This window comes from Nicotiana sylvestris, chromosome 6 (assembly GCF_000393655.2).
Source record: "Nicotiana sylvestris chromosome 6, ASM39365v2, whole genome shotgun sequence".
Taxonomy (NCBI): Eukaryota; Viridiplantae; Streptophyta; class Magnoliopsida; order Solanales; family Solanaceae; genus Nicotiana; species Nicotiana sylvestris.
In genome coordinates, this window is record NC_091062.1 from 173,372,382 (window position 1) to 173,389,883 (window position 17,502).

The following is a 17,502-nucleotide window of genomic DNA, read 5'->3' on the forward strand; positions in this document are numbered from 1 at the left end:
GCTCTTTTATTAATCAGCATTAGAAAAATATTTAAACATAAGGTTTAAATATATATTCCTGTTATAAAATAAAGCAATGCAGAAAAATGTAATAAGAAGAGATAGCAAGAAGGAAGAAGTGTTTTCTTCTTTTACTTGTGGTGCATCTTTCCATTGTAATTACATGGCTTTTTATAGGCATAAAAAGTAAAGATGATGGACATAAAGTAGGAGATTTAATCTTTAAGTTATTCACAATATGGGCATCTAATGTAGCATCCAATGTACAAACTATTCATAACACTCCCCCTTGGATGTCCATGTAAGATAATGTGCCTCATTAAGAACTTACAAAAAAAAATATTGGGGTATACATAGTTATTTATAATATGCATTGTTTGCTGCCTCATTAAAAACCCTACCAGGAAAACTCAGTGGGACAAAACCTTGGTTAAGGAAAAGAGTGTAGCGTGTAGTTACTCCCCCTGATGAAAAATCACTTAATGTCTCGAAGACGACGCATTCCAATCTTATATATCAGCTTTTCAAATATTGAGGTTGGTAATGCCTTAGTGAACAGATCAGCCAAATTATCACTTGAACGAACTTGTTGTACATCTATTTCACCATTCTTCTGAAGATCATGAGTGAAAAAGAATTTCGGTGAAATGTGTTTTGTTCTATCTCCTTTGATATATCCTCCTTTCAATTGAGCTATGCATGCAGCATTGTCTTCATACAATATTGTTGGAATATTCTCTTTCGAAGAAAGACCACATGTTTGCTGAATGTGTTGAGTTATAGATCTTAACCAAACGCATTCTCGACTTGCTTCGTGAATGGCTATTATCTCTGCATGATTTGAAGAAGTAGCAACCATAGTTTGTTTTGTCGAACGCCATGATATGGCTGTACCTCCACTTGTAAATAAATAGCCTGTCTGAGATCGACCTTTGTGTGGATCAGACAAATATCCTGCATCTGCATAACCAATCAATGATGGCTTGGATTCATTTGAATAAAATAAACCCATATCAATGGTCCCTTGGAGGTATCTGAATATATGTTTAATACCATTCCAGTGTCTTTGTGTTGGCGAAGTACTAAATCTTGCCAATAAGCTTACTGAGAAAGCTATATCTGGTCGGGAATTATTGGCAAGATACATTAATGCCCCAATTGCACTAAGATATGGTACTTCGGCACCAAGAAGCTCTTCATCATTTTCATGAGGTCGGAATGGATCTTTCTTTATATCAAGTGATCTCACAACCATCGGGGTACTCAATGGATGTGCTTTATCCATATAGAATCGCTTTAAAATCTTTTCGGTGTATGTTGATTGATGGACAAATATTCCATCTTTCATATACTCAATTTGTAGACCAAGACAAAATTTTGTCTTTCCAAGATCTTTCATTTCAAATTCTTTCTTCAAACAGTCTACTGTTTTTGGAAGCTCCTCAGGAGTTCCAATGATATTTAAATCATCAACATACACAGCGATTATAACAAATTCAGATCCAGACCTTTTTATAAAGACACAAGGACAAATTGGATCATTCTTGTACCCTTCTTTCAACAGGTATTCACTCAGGCGATTGTACCACATACGACCTGATTGTTTCAATCCGTATAAAGATTTCTGAAGCTTTATTGAACAAGTTTCTCGAAAACTTTTATATGCTTCTGGCACTTTAAATCCCTCAGGTACTTTCATAAAAATTTCGTTGTCTAATGATCCATACAAATAGGCTGTAACAACATCCATTAGATGCATATCAAGTTTTTCTTGCACTGCCATATTTATGAGATACCTGAAGGTGATAGCATCCACTACAGGAGAATATGTCTCCATATAATCAATTCCAGGCCTTTGGGAAAACCCTTGTGCCACAAGTCGTGCTTTATATCTAACGACTTCATTTTTATCATTTCGTTTTCGCACAAAAACCCATTTATACCCTACTGGCTTTATGCCTTCAGGTGTTCGAACTATGGGTCCGAAGACTTCACGTTTTCCAAGTGAAGTTAACTCTGCCTGGATAGCGTCTTTCCATTTTGGCCAATCATTTCTCTGTCTACATTCATTGACAGATTTTGGTTCAAGATCCTCATCTTGTTGCATTATTTCAACAGCAACATTATAAGCAAAAATGTTATCGATAACAATATTATTTCGGTTCCATCTTTTCCCGGTTGAGACGTAACTTATTGATATCTCTTCATTCTCATTATTTTCAGGTACTTGGATCTCCCCTAAGGTCTTATCATTTGTTACGTCTTGGGGCTCTTCTTGAGCCACTACCTATGTGTTATGTTCACTTTGATCACTTGCTCATTTTCTTCTTTGGGGATTTTTATCTTTAGAACCGATTGGTCTACCACGTTTCAAGCATGGCTTATAGCCTGTTTGGCCAAGCTGGAGAAATCAGCTTGTTTTGAGAAGTGCTTTTGAAAAGAGTACTTTTGGAAAGAAGCAGTTTGTGTTTAGCTAATCAGTCTGAAAAGCACTTGTGAGAAATAATTTGTGTTTGGCCAAGCTTTTTAGAAAGTGCTTTTAAGTGTCAAATTATGAATAAGGACATGAATAGATTTACTTAATAATTAATATTATAAGTAAATAAATAATCTCAAAATGTTGTTATTACATGCAATAATTAAAAGAAATTCATTTTATTTAAGTAAAATATGAAAATAAAATTAAAAAATACTTAATTCTTTTAATATAAGTTAAATATATTAAAATTCCTTCAACAAATATAAAAGCATTCACCCCTAAAGTCACTATATATTAGAAACTTTTCCTAAAAATAAGAAGAAATATTTATAAATTAATATTCTGAGTATTAGGTTTAAGGATTATTTTGGTATATACTATATTTTGTTAAGGGTATTTTAGGTAAGAAGAAAAGCCAAAACTGCTTCTGCTTTTGGAAAGAAGCTACTTTTTTCTGCTTCTCTGAAACTGCTTCTGTTTCTTCCCAAAAGCACTTTTTCCCCAAATAAGCTTGGCCAAACAGTTCAAGTTAGGGAAAAAAGTGCTTTTGGGAAAAAAGCACTTTTGGCCTCTTGAGAGGCTTGGCCAAACAGGCTATTCGACTCATTTGTTTTAATTTATTGTCCTGTCGGGATATCAACTCGAATTGGAGCATTAGCAGCTGGAATACGTGACCTAGTCACCCTTGGTAGGTCAGTGAATGCATCTGGCAATTGATTTGTAATATTTTGTAAATGAATAATCTTTTGAACTTCTTGTTCACATTGATTTGTTCGAGGATCTAAATGAGACAGTGATAATGCATTCCAATCTATCTTCTCTTTCAGCTGCTTATTGTCTCCCCCTAATATTGGATATACTGATTCATCAAAATGGCAATCAGAAAATCTTGCCGTAAATAAATCTCCAGTCATCGGCTCTAGATATTTTATAATAGAAGGAGATTCATATCCAACATATATCCCCAACCTTCTTTGAGGACCCATCTTTGTGCGTTGTGGTGGAGCAATTGGAACATATATCGCACAACCAAAGATCCTAAGATGGGAAATATTTGGCTCCTGACCAAAAGCCAATTGCAATGGGGAGACTTTATGATAACTTGTGGGCCTTATCCGCACAAGTGCTGCTGCGTGCAAAATAGCATGACCCCATACTGAAATGGGAAGTTTTGTTCTCATAAGCATTGGTCTAGCAATTAATTGGAGGCGTTTGATCAATGATTCTGCTAGACCATTTTGTGTATGAACATGAGCAACCGGATGCTCAATTGTTATCCCAGTTGAAATACAATAATCATTAAAGGCTTGGGATGTAAACTCACCAGCATTATCAAGACGAATTGTCTTAATTGCATAATCTGGAAATTGTGCTCTTAGCTTTATTATTTGAGCCAACAATCTCGCAAATGCCATATTGCGAGTTGATAGTAAGCACACATGTGACCATCTTGTAGATGCATCTACCAAAACCATATAATATTTGAATGGTCCACATGGAGGGTGAATGGGCCCACATATATCACCCTGTATACGTTCCAGAAATGCAGGGGATTCCATCCTAACTTTAATAGTTGATGGTCTAATAATTAATTTTCCTTGAGAACACGCAGCACAAGAGAATTCCTTAAATTGAAGAATCTTCTGATTCTTCATTGCATGTCCATGTGAATTCTCAATTATTTTACGCATCATATTAGAACCAGGATGGCCCAACCGGTCATGCCAAATAATAAAATTATCTTGATTAGTAAACTTCTCGTTTACTATGGCATGTGTTTCAATCCTGCTAATACTTGTGTAGTATAAGCCGGAGGAAAGAGCAGGTAACATTTCAAGCACATATTTCTTACCGGACATTATTGTAGTAATATAAAAGATATTCAATCTTTTCATCATTTGTAGTCTCAATATGATAGCCATTTTGGCGAATATCTTTGAAACTTAATAAGATTCTTTGAGATTTACTACAATATAGTGCTTCATCAATAGCCAAATTTGTTCCTCCTGGTAATAATAAATTGGCTCTTCCAGAACCTTCAATTAATCTTGTACTACCGGATATTGTATTAACATTTGCTTCTTTCATTACCAAATAAGAGAAATATCTCTTATCTTTTAAAATAGTGTGTGTTGTAGCACTATCCAGAAGACCTATATCATCTTTATTAATCTTGAGTCCAATTGAAAACTGAGGAATTTTCATATTCTTCATAAAAAAAAAGATAAATAATACATCATAAGAAATATGAAAGACAAGCAGAAAAAAATATTAAGAAATACATTAGGAATGTAGAAACTAGCAACATGTGATGCATTAGGAAAATACACTCAAGAAAAATAAACTAGTTGCAAACATAAAAATAACAACTTTTATAGCTTCATTTCCCAGTAAGATGATTAGTTCTTCAGTCAATATCCTTAAAGAAGTCTCCAGCTTCTAAATGAGTAATATTTGTTAGGCCTTCAAAATCATCATCTTTATATGCAAGATGTGCCTTAGAATCATATTTGTTTGAAGAACCTGCTTCATCATCATTATTTTGAAAGGTCAAGTGTGTATCCACATTATTTTCTTTTTTCCTTAGGGAGACTTGATAAAGTTTGACAAAATGTTCTGGCGTACGACAAATGCGTGCCCAATGACCTCTCATGTCACATCGGTGACACATACTAGTTTTACCTTTTGAATGATTAATTTGAGAACCCTTATTGTTCTCCAATTTATTTCCACCAATAATGACGATAATTGTTTCGCCCCCTGCCACGTCCATGTTTATGACCATGTCCACGACCACGGTAATTATTTTATTTTCTTTCAAACTTATCATATGCTGCTACATCATTCACTTCCGGAAATGGAGCTGACCCAGTGGGACGAGTTTCATGATTTTTCATTAATAGAGTATTATTCAGCTCTGCCACAAGTAGGCATGTGATTAACTCAGAATATTTCTTAAAACGTTTTTCACGGTATTGTTGTTGTAGCATCACATTTGAAACGTGAAAAGTAGAAAATATTTTTTCCAATAAGTACTCATCTGTGATAATGTCTCCACATAATTTTAATAGAGAACTTACTTTAAAGATAGCAGAATTATACTCACTTACAGTTTTAAAGTCTTGCAACCTTAAATGTATCCACTCATACCGAGCTTTCGGTAATACCGTAAGTTTTAGGTGGTCATACCGATCCTTCAAATTAATCCATAATTCAAGTGGATCTTTTACGGTTAAATATTTAGTTTTTAACCCTTCATGTAGATGATGACGAAGGAAAATCATGGCCTTTGCTTTATCCTAATTTGATGCTTCATTTCCTTGTATAATAGTATTTCCAAGACCTTTAGCGTCAAGGTGAATTTCAGCATCAAGGACCCATGATAAATAGTTCCTCCCGGTGATGTCAAGTGCCACAAATTCAAGTTTTGATAAATTTGACATAGTGAAAACTATCATAAAAGATGAATAAGTTAGAGAAATAATTATAATAATAAACAATTAATGAAAACAAAACGATTAAGGTAAAAGAAATGAAAATAGAGCTATATCATGTTAACAATCTACTATTTCATTTTATTCTTGCCATAAAGTAGAAATTACATACTTGTTTCATTTCACTTTATATTATTGATATATATGTGTTAATAGAATTGAACGTGACTAACATTATTTATATGTTCCAATAAATATAAAGTAATTAAACTATAAAATTATTGCTTGTCAATTCATTTCTCATAGTTTTTCAAAATGCCTTAAAGATATGTTTTGATCCAGGGAGTCCATGAATATTATAAGTATGACATTAGTGCATAGCTAGTCTGATGACTTTGAGGTCCTCTAAGAGTTAAGCACGGAAGAAAATAGTTATTTTATCACTGCAATGTACTTAAACTATTTAAGATGCCCAAGCGCACAAGTAATCTACAAACAGTGAGCATATGATATGTACTGCCATAAATAAAATGATTATAATGATACATACCTTAATAGGAATAAAATTAGAGCTTCGTGCTGATAACGTGTTATAAAATAAAAGTAATGTAGTAAAATGTTAATAAGAAGAGATGGAAAGAAGGGAGAAGTGTTTTATTCTTTTACTTTGGTGTATCTTTCATTTGCAATTACATGGCCTTTTGTAGGCATAAAAAGTAAAGATGATGTACATAAAGTAAGAGATTTAATCTTTAAGTTATTCACAACATAGGCATCCAACGTAGCATTCAATGTACAAACTATTCATAACAATTCCTTCCCTTGTTGGCTTATTTTCTGTTTTCCCATTGAAATTAACTGTTAGAATTACACGCATCAAAGACCATTTATATGAAGAAATAACTTTTCAAGACTCCTCTCAAACTAGGATAAGTAAGATATATAATACATAAACGAACAAAGAATGACGGTTAGAGATACATGCAATAATATTATTAGATGGTCATCCAACTTTTTATTTCATCAAAGTCATAATATCAATTTTGCAACCAAAAGATAATTATGTATCTATATATAGCGTAAAATAATAAATAAATAAAAAGTAAAATACATACTTTACCTATCGATCTTGTACTCAAATTTCTCTTACATATTTGTTAAACACAGGAATAATATTACACACCAAATTTTTTAAAAATATGTCAATTACACACCTTTTTTGACATGTGTCACGCGCGTGTATTACACATAAAAGAGGCGTGTGAAAACTAAAAAATTCATCTGAAATAAAGTTTATTTTTAATTTTCCCCTTTTTTTAACTATTTCCTTTTCAAATCAAAGAAAAAAAATATAACTCATGTCTTCTTCCCCAATCTCAAACCCCTAGCGTTCCCTCCCTCCCCCCAATTTCGTCTTCTTTCCACAACACACATCCTAGTTTTGTCTACCCCTCATGTTTCGTCTCTCCAATCCCCATGTCTAACAAGAAAAAGAAAAAGAAAAGGAGAGGAACTATTGGGTTTTGTAAAATCATCACTATTGACCTTTTGAAAAAGCTTGAAAATTTTATCGGGTCTTATTGATTTTGGTGTTCCATAACTTAGAAAATTAGTTTGAATTCGTAATTATTGTTCAGTAAAAATTTACTTAAAACATGCTGAAAATTTGGTGATTAATTTTGATAAAATTCAAAAAACACCATTAACAAGTTTGAAGCTTTGGGTTTAAGCTTGAATTTGAAAATTGTATAAGGATTTGTGATTTATGGGTGTGTAACGGGTGGGCTGGGCCAGGCTGGGTAGGAAAATTTAGGAACCGTACGGGTTGAGGTCCGGGCCGGTTACGGGTTGGGGCTTACTGGGTTTAACAGGTTCGGGTTCATCCGGGTAAAAAATGAACCGTAAGGGTTACGGGTACAAGGGGTCTGTTCGGGCCGGTTTAGTGTAATTTTTAATAATTTTTTTTGTATTTTGCATAACCATTGTAAGTTATATTAATATAAATTAAAAATATAAAGAATACAATGAAGATGGGAAAAAATTGCACTTATAAATTGCAAGTGCTACATTTATTTCAAAATTACAAAATTGAAGTTTGCATTTAACAAGTAAATTAACAAAAAAAGGTAAAACTAAATTTTCATGCATAATAATACTTCAAATTAATTATTAATCTAACAAACTAAAACATTAAGCATAAATACGTCTAATAATTTTAAAATAACACAAATTGTCTCAAATCAACTTAAATACGAATTTTCGGAGGATGCTCAAGACAACTCTTCATATGCCTCCTTAAACTGCCTGTGCCACACTTTGGAAGAAGATTTAAGATTCGACCACAGTTCTTACACTTTACTTTCTGAACTTCTTTATTTTCTTCTACCACCTCAAAGTGTTCCGAAACATATGAGCACACTCTAGAAGTACGAGGCATAATTTAACTTGAATTGAGAATTTGAGTTTGAAAAATGAGAGATGAGTGAAGAAATGAAGAAGAGAGGGGGTGTATTTATAGTTTTTCAAAGGGTTAAATTTGTAATTACAAAAGTGTTAATTTTAAATAAAAAAAAAGGCCCAAAAGGGCTAATTGTGCGAAACAACCGTTGGGCAACGACTCCTTGGCAGGTGACCGTTGCCAACAGTTAACATGGGCTGCCCAATCAACAATTTAAGAAAAAAATTAGCAGTTAACCGGTCTGGACCAGTCCGGGTCGGGCCGGTTTAACCGGTTCTACAGTATTTTGTTGACCGGGTTTGACCGGTCCGATTAATCGGTTGAAAATAGGTGAACGGACCAAATCCCCTTGCCCCTTTTAACTCAGCCCCACTCGGCCCCCTTGTACCGGTTCCGGGCCGGTTCCAGTTTCAATCGGTCTGGCCGGTTCGGAAACGGGCTAACCCGGCCCGTTAGACATCTCTATTTGTGATGGATGTTGTTAAAACCTATTAAAATCGGCAAAGAGTTAGAATATATAGTTAGGGGAGAAGGTGTTTGTGGTGGAAGGGCTGGTGGTGGAGAAGATGATGAGGTTGGGAAGATGAGGGGGGTTCTTTTTTGTATTTTTTTCGTTGGAAAGATGAGGAGATGGGGTTTGGGGGGAGGGGCAGAGGTTTTTTTCCTTCAGTTTTTCTTTTTTTTTTTCTTCTAGATTTATGAAACGTGTCAGATGCATTCGCAAGTAATAGCAATTTTTAAGCAGATGTGGTCAAATAGTGAAGTGGTGTGTATTTGACACACTTTTAAAAGTTTTGGTGTATAATATTATTCTCATATTTAACAGTTGTGTAAGAGGGATTTGGGGAAACAAAGTGAGATTCACGGTCATCTAATCTTCGTCAGAACTTCTCTTCTTCTTCTTCTTTTCTAGGAAAGCCAAATAAAAAAAAAAATTGGAAAGCTTATTAGTTCCCAATTCTATTAATTACATCTTTAATTCGGCCAGCGATCGACAAATTTAATTACTATATTATATGACTAAAACAACAAAGTTATATTGACTTGGCAAATGTTCATATCCGCAGCCATACTTCATGATTGCAGCAAGTTCTAGAACTTTTGGGGTTCATTTAAAAATACATACACATGTTACAATAACTAATGTCACGGTTCAAGTTTAAACGTTCACTTTGGCTATTCATTTAATTATTTCTAAGTTTTTTTCTGTTTGACTAATCGATATCTAAGCTTTATTGAATTAATTAATTTGAAATCACATTCCATTAAAGGTAATAAAGCGCTTTCAATTACTAGATTTTTCATTTGTAAATCTTGAACTCGATACCTTTCATTAAATATAAAGAAATTTCAATTATTTTATCACACTTTTAGGATAAGTTAAGTGGGGACAAAAATTATTAAACTATGTTTTATATTCGATTATTAATTCTTCATAAACTTTACTACACAAGATGTCAAATATTTATTATCTATTCTGATATATCAAAATTTTGATAGAGAACGTTGAGAGTTGGTAAAGTTATGGTGGGTTGTTCAAAAGATCGAACAATTCAAAGTCAAATACTTATTAGTTTGTCAACGTTAAAAAGGAGAAATGTGACCACAATGACACACCATGCAATTAATTTGTGCACATTTAATATTGACGCAGTTAATGACGATGAGAATATTTCAATGAAGTGTCTTTCTTCGTAGAAAAGGACGGCAATTTAGACAGGCATATGTACACGGTTTACCTATCAAGCCCTACACTGCTATTCAGTCCATAACCTTACTCAACAAAAAGATATGTGATGCATCTATCATTTATTACTCTCAATTCGAATGATGTATAGAAGTGTAAGAAAATAAAGAATGTTACGAAGAATTAAACAGTATTTTTGAAGGCTTCTTTAGAGTCGTCTGAGGCTTGCTTCTGGGCAGGCACTATCAAAACTTACCCGTTTGGCTTAGCTGATTTTTAGTAACTGATAAACATTAGGTGTTAAAAAATATTTTTAAGTATTGAAATTGATTTAATAAATAAACAGTTACGTATTTAAATAAAAGTGTTGAAATTGATAATAAGCAACTGAAGTGTTTAATTAAAAAGTTCTGATAAGCTCTTTTTTCTATTAAAACGACTTAAATGACTTTATAACTATTTACACTACAAAAGGCATTATTATTATTTTCAAAATTTTAGATTCTAGATAGATTCAAACTCACAATAAACTATTTATCATGTTATTTTAAATACAAAAATTATCACGACCCGGAATTCCCACCGTCAGGACCGTGATGGCACCTAACATTTCACTTGCTAGGCAAGCCAACATTAGAACAATTTATCATTTTTAACTTTTTAAAAAATCAATGAAGAAGAACTGATTTAACTGCAATAATCCAAATGAAAATGCGGAAGCTAAAACCGTAACACATCAACTACAAATCTCTGAACCCGGTGTCACAAGTGCACGAGCTTCTAGAGTAATACATATAAGGGTCTGAAATAAATACAAAGTTGTTTGAATGAAAATACACAGCTAAATAGAAAGAGGATAGGAACTCCAGGAGTTGCGGGCGCGGAACAGCCGTACCTCAAGTCTCCGTAAATGTCCAATCCGAGCACGCTAATAACCGCCGCTGGGACCGACTTCAAAACTTGCACAGTGTACAGAGTGTAGTATCAGTACAACCGACCCCATGTACTGGTAAGTGCCAAGCCTAACATCGACGAATAGTGACGAGACTAAGGCGAGTCACTTACACTATAACCTGTATGCAGTATATATAATAATGATAGAATAATAGAAATACTGAACATAATTAAACAGTCAATTGAAAATAATAACCATAGCCTCAAGAATAAACCAGCGTCGTCCAGAATTACCAATCTTTAATAGTTCAAATACAAATACCAGAAAACCGACACAACTTAAGAAATAGAAACATATAGGTTGTTGCGGCGCGAACCCGATCCCACCAGACAACAAAAAATCCTCCCTTATTTCACCGTAACAATATCATTAGTAAATACTATATATAAATATTTCGGCACATAACCCGATCCCACCATATATCAATATCAATATCACAATTCATCTTTATTTCGACGTATCAATCCACCCTTATTCCCCCTGTTGCGGAGTGCAACCCGATCCCACCATATATCAATATTAATATTACAAGTCACCTTTATTTTACCATATCAATCCACCATTATTACATCTACTGCGGCGTGCAGCATGATCCTACTATATCAGTACCAAATACTCAAAGCACAATCAAATCAATAGTTCTACCACTAAGCCTTTACGGTCAATAATTACCAAATTGAACCAAAAAGGGAACTCGTACAACGAAGAAATCTACAAGAGTAATACTAAACAGTGAAACCAATCCAACAATTGATAATTAGAAGGTGCAAGCAAGTCAACTTAAACAAATAACAGGGAGTTATGAAACTATAGAAGAACTAACATTATGAACATGAGAAGATATTGAACAACAACTAGAAATTAAGAATGGAAAGCATATAGAGCATATAACAGTTAAGACAGGAAAGAAAATAATTAAGGAAAAACAGTAAATCAGGGAAAAGAGATAATTCGCCGGTGTATAAGCATTCGTCACCTCGCATATACGCAGTTCACATGAGAATCACATAGCACATAGTCCGGGGATTCTTAATTCCCTCAAGTCAAGGTTAGACACAACACTTTCCTCACTCTACTGTCAATTCAAAGCTCTACCAGGGCCTTTTCCATAGAATTTGCCTCCAAACCACTCGTATCTAGCCACAATTAACTCAACAACATCAAATATTTCTAAAGAAATCAACTACAATACATAAATTTAGATTTTTCAAACTTTCTCCCAAAAAGTCAAAAATCGACTCCGGGTCCGCTTGATCAAAACCCGAAGTTTGGACCAAAATCCATTTACTCATTCACCCCCGAGCCCGATTATGTAATTTGTTTCGAAATCCGACCTCAATTCGAGGTCTGAATTCCAATTTTAAAAACATTCCTAATTCTACCAAAACCCCCAATTTTCACCATGAAAATCCTAGATTTTAGATTAAATATTTGTGAAATATAATGAAAGATTAGAAGAAAATGGGTTAGAATCACTTACCAATATTTTGAGGAAGAAATGGTCTTGGAAAAATCGCATCCAGGGTTCTAGGATTTGAAAATTTGATGAATGAGAGAAAAATCCCATCTAACTTAAGTTTTACACAACTGCACATGTCGCAAATGCGATGACATGTTCGCATTGTGAACATCTCAATTGCCAGAAAGAGGTTGCAATTGCGAACTCCCCTCAGAATCCCAGTGATCGCATTTGCGATAAAGTGGTCGCAAATGCGAACCCTGATGCCCTCGCAAATGCGGACCATCCTTCGCAAATGCGGAGATAATCCCAATAGTGCTCAGTCGCAAATGCGACTCTGCCTTCGCAAAAGCAGAACTGGCAAGTTCGCAATTGCAAACTATTTACTCGCAAATGCGAGTACCCCTTGCAATGCCCAGGCTCACAAATGCGATGTTTCTTCGCAAATGCAAGACCTGCAACATATACCAGAAACTAAAATGCATCAGTTGTGTTTTACTAAGTTCAAAACACTCCGTCGCCTATTCGAAACCCACCCGAGACCTCGGGCTCGAAACCAAACATGCACACAAGTCCTAAAATATCATACGAACTTGCTCGCGCGATCAAATCATCAAAATAACATCTATAACTACGAATTGAACATCAAATCAAATGAAATTTTCTAGAAAACTTTAAAACTTCTATTTTCACAACCCAACATCCGAATTATGTCAAACTAACTCCGTTTCTCAACAAATTTCACAGACAAGTTATAAATATTATAATGAACCTGTAACGGGCTCCGGAACCAAAATACGACTGGTATCAATAAGACCAAACATCAATCAATTCTTAAAAACCATTTAACTTTCAAACTTTCAATTTTTAACAAAAATTCATATCTCGAGTTAGGGACCTCAGAATTCGATTTCGGACATACACCTAAGTCCCAAATTATGATACCGACCCACCGCGACCGTCAAAATATGGATCAAGATCTGTTTGCTCAAATTATTGACCAAAGTCAACTCAATTTAACTTTTAAAGCAAAAATTCTTGTTTTTGTCAGTTTTTAACATGTAAACCTTCCCGAAAAAAATGGACCACAAGGCTTCGGAATACGGAATTTAGTTCTAAAATATGAGACGACCTATCGGGTCATCAAAAAATAATTAGATAATATTATTATTTTATAAATATAATTTATGTTATGATAAGTATACAGTCATAAATTAGAATGGAGAGAGTATAAATTAACAAAAGTTAAAAGGAAAAAAACTTAATTAATGCACAAAGTCTATGCAGAAATGAAACAAGCACTTAATAATGTGTATTGTTTGTGGTAAACATATGAAAAACCCAGGTACAACGGAAAAATTCAATTACGTGGATGATATTTTCTTTTCCCTTAAGTATCTACGTTATACTCTATAGTGTTATAAAATAAAGACTGTAAAGTAAATACAAGTATAGAGAGAAACTAATATATTATTCAAATTCAAATTTATGTACATAATGAACTGAAATCTCTTCTATTTATAGAAGAAAGGAAGCTGTTGTGTAAGCTACTACTGCAAGCTGTTGTGTAAGCTGATACTATACCAAATATGGATAATCTTCTACTGAGAGTAATGTTTATCCATAACGGAGTACAGAAAGGATAAGCTCATTGTACCCGGTATGGATAATCTTCTACCGGGGATAATGTTTATCCATAATGGAGTATCGAAAGGATAAACTTATTGTATCCGGTATGAATAATCTTCTATCGGGGATAATATTTATCCATAACCGGGTACCAAAGTGATAAGTTTCTTCAGGAGGCTTATTTACAATAGAGTACTAAATAGATAAATATATTTACGGTGAAGTCCCATATGGATAAGCTTCTTCAAGAAGCTTATTAACAACGGAGTACTAAATAAACATCCATAATATAATATATTTATAACGCTCCCCCTTGGATGTTCATTAAATGATAATGTGCCTCATTAAAACTTTACTAGGAAAAACCACGTGGGAAAAAATCCTAGTGAAGGAAAAAGTACACATATTTAGTAATACTCATTGCTTGGTACCTCATTAAAAACCTTATAAGGAAAACCCTGTGGGAAAAAACTTTAGTAAGGAAAAAAGAGTGCATCGCGTATTTTACTCCCCCTGATGAAAACCTTGTTTCAAATATTTGAGTCTCTGCATTCTAATCTTGTATCTGTATAACCAATACGATCTGCACTACCGTTGTTAGCATTAGCAAGATACATAAATGCATAACAATTGCACTGAGATAGAATATTTCAAAACCAAGGAGTTCCTCATCCTCTTATGGAGGTCGGAACGTATCCTTATTCACTTCAAGTGATCGAACACCTATTGGTGTACTTAATGGGTGCGGTTTGTCCATGTAAAAGCGTTTAAAGACCCTTTTGTATATGCAAATTGATGGATAAAGATCTCATCTGCTAAATATTCAATTTGCAGACCAAAGATAATTTTTTATTTTTTCAAGATCTTTCATCTCAAATTCTTTCTTAAGATATTCAATTGCCTTTTTGGAGCTCTTCTGGAGTTCCAACAAGATTTATGTTACCAACATAAATAGCAAGTGTAACAAATTCTGACGATATTTTCTTTATAAAAATACATGGACAAATAACATCATTTATGTAACTTTCTTTCAACAAATATTCACTAAGGCAATTATATCACATGCGCCCAGATTGATTTAAACCGTACAAAGATCTTTATAATTTGATCGAGTACATTTATCAAGACTTTGAATTATATGCTTCAAGTATTTTAAATCTTTCAGGGATCTTCATTTAGATTTAATCAAATGAGTCATTAGGTTATGGCTTGCATTTAAATGTCATGACATCATGTGTCTGGATGACTGGACTACAGATCTGATACTCACAGTCTTTTACAATACTGTGCACTATATTGCATTAAATATATCGTCGACGATTATTTTGTATCGGTTCGCAAGCGACATAACTTGTTGAGATCTCATCACTTTCTTTATTTTCAGGTACCTGAACTTCTTCAGGAGTTTCATGAAATGTTATGTCGTGGGCTCTTCTAGAGCTTATTTATCCTTATTATGATCATTTTGATCATTAGCTCCAATCATTTTTCAAGAATTATTATCTTTGGAACCGATGGGTCTACCACGCTTCATGTGTACAGTAAACTCTATCCTTCGAGAACTTTAATTTTAATAGGAGCATTTGTGACTAAAATATGATATTTAATTTTGGATCAGCAAATGCTTCTGGCATTTGACTTGAATTATCTTCTAAGTGAGGATCATATTAATGATAATTCGATTCATATAGCATATTTTTCAATTGTTTATTCCATTCCCCAAATGTTAGAAAAACTAACATATATTCCCAACCTTCTTTGGGAAACATATCTTTGTGCATTGTGATAGAGAAATTAATCATATACCACACATCAAAAGATAGTAAAAATGTTTGGTTTCTGATCCTAAACCAATTGTGAGGGGAGGACTTATCATATATTGTTGGTCTAATGCATACAAGTGCTGATATATGCAATTTAGAAAATCATAGACCAACACATGAAGCTTTGTTCTCATAAGTAATGGTTTAACCATTAATAGGAGGTATTCAATGTTAAACCAGCTTGAATATAAACCAGCATCATCAAGATGAACTATCTTGATTTAATAATCTGAAAATTATTCTCATAACCGAGAAAAGCATTTTCACATGTCAAACTGCAGGTTGACAATAATCGCACATGTAACTATCTAATATGTGCATCTATAAGTGGTTCACATGACAGGTGAATGGGCACATATTCACCTTTTATATATTTCAGAATTAGGGATCTTAATCCCAACTTTAGCTGGTATAATCAATTTATTATGAGAACAAGCAACACAAGAGAATTCTTGAAGAATCTTCTAGTTCTTCAGTATATGCTTATCTGAATTCTCAAATAGCTCAAAAAATGGCAAATGAAAACTTCAAGTTGATCATAGCATGTACTATCTCTTAGTAAACTTCTAGTTTACTGTGGCATAAACTTTTGCATTAGTAAACTTTTGGTTTACTATGATACATGATGTAGTAAAAATTGAAGATATAAGGCGGGTAACTTCTCATATACATATTATTTTATCCCCTATGATTGTGGAAACATGAAGATTTTCAATCTTCCAGTCATTTGTAGTCTCAATATGATAGTCATTTGTATTAGTAAACTTCAGGTTTAATACAACATATGTTTTGACCATAATCATATAATATGAATGACATATTTATATATAAGCTCTTCGAGAGTCTTCATTTATTATCCACAATCTAATATTTATCGGATACTACTGGTGTCATGTATCCTCTAGGCAAACAGTTAGCTCTTCAGAAGTTGTTGATATATTTTGTCCTATCAAATATTGTTCAGACACTTCTAGTATCATGAGAGAAAATAACAATCAAATAAACAATGTAAAATAATTGTTTAAGCACACGAAAACTCCTCTTCATAATATTTTCCTATTTCAGGAGGCGATTTCAATTGTGTTACTTCTTCAGGAGCAAATTTAATATACAAAATATTAAGTATATATTCTCTCAATTATATTACCTCTTCTGGAGGTGAATTTTAATATATTCACATCAAGAGTGTGTTCATATTTACCCGACTTATTAATATTGTCACATTCACTTCAAGGAATGAATTAATACTATCAAAAGTTCTCATCCTTCAGGAAATCGAATATAATTATCTGAATGCGCATTAATCACATCAAATTGTGATGCTTCAACCTCTTTTAAAATATTTACTACTTCAGGAGCAAATCGAGGCGTGCATTTAAGAGAATATTTATGCAGCTTATCTTCAATTATAATCATAGAAAGCCTGAATTATCACTTATGTGATCATAGGCATATACCACTTCTGGTGGTTAACAAAATATAGTTACAATGAAATATACGAAATATAACCACTTCTGGTGGTTGTATATTTCTTGCAAACTCTGCTAGAGTTTAAGTTGATTTAATAATGTTATCCAT